Genomic DNA, 972 nt, shown 5'->3' with positions numbered 1-972 from the left:
GAGGGTAAACAGAGCGGGGTTACACCATCCTGGAGGTGCTGTGTTTCTACAAATAAAACAATCAGTGAGAAGGATTGCTAGTAGAAAACAGGATGGACAAACCTTATAGTTTGTAGCTACATCTTCCTATTATTCTGTTTTATTTGTTTTATGCCTAAATCTATGGGGGAAGATTATGCAGGCAGTACACAGAGAACAAGGCTAAGACGGTAAGTGGAGGGATAGTGGAGAGGGGGGTTTCTGTGTGAGAGTAGACAGAGGGAGGAACCAACACAGTAAGGTGAGGTATGGGGGTTATAGTACTGGGTGACAGGATAGAAAAGGGAAAGAGTTAACAGAGAGTAGACAGTTGTAAGATAGGTAGGCAGGAGAACAAATTGAAGGCTGGGGAGAAGGGGGAGTGGAGGTGTGGTATGCAGAGATGTGTTGAGGCTGACCAGGTGCAGTATAAAAATTGGCACAAAAGTAGGTTGTGAGGTAAGGGTAAGTTACACATACATTAACACATACTTTGTACTGTAATGCCACTGTTGCAGGAGATAATTCCACTGATGGATCCACACTCTAGGGGGAGTGGCTGGTCTTCTTGAGTTAGCTGGTGATAGCAAAACCTTTTTGAAGGTGCCTGGGACCTGTAAAGTAAAGATAGAGTAAAAGGATAAGGGTGAGATAAGAAGAGCAGCGTTGGCTAGAACATGGCAGGAGAGAAGAGGAGTGGAGGTCTGGGACCTAGTCAACAAAGTCCATGACACTGGAAATATAGTATCAGCCTTATTCTTGGACCTATCAAAGGCTTTCGCTACCATCTCTCACCCTATCCTCCTTTCTCAGCTCTCCAGTATAGGCCTCTCTTCACAATCACTTACCTGTTTTAAAAGCTACCTCTCTAAATGGCAGAACTCCATTTCCCCCTACATTCAAAACCCTACAGGAGTACCCCAAGGCTCAATATTAGCCCCACTTTTGTTTACA

The sequence above is a fragment of the Protopterus annectens genome, chromosome 9.part0 (genome assembly GCF_019279795.1).
Source record: "Protopterus annectens isolate FY-2018-M chromosome 9.part0, PAN1.0, whole genome shotgun sequence".
Taxonomy (NCBI): Eukaryota; Metazoa; Chordata; order Ceratodontiformes; family Protopteridae; genus Protopterus; species Protopterus annectens.
Note: the sequence above shows the minus strand (reverse complement) of the source record.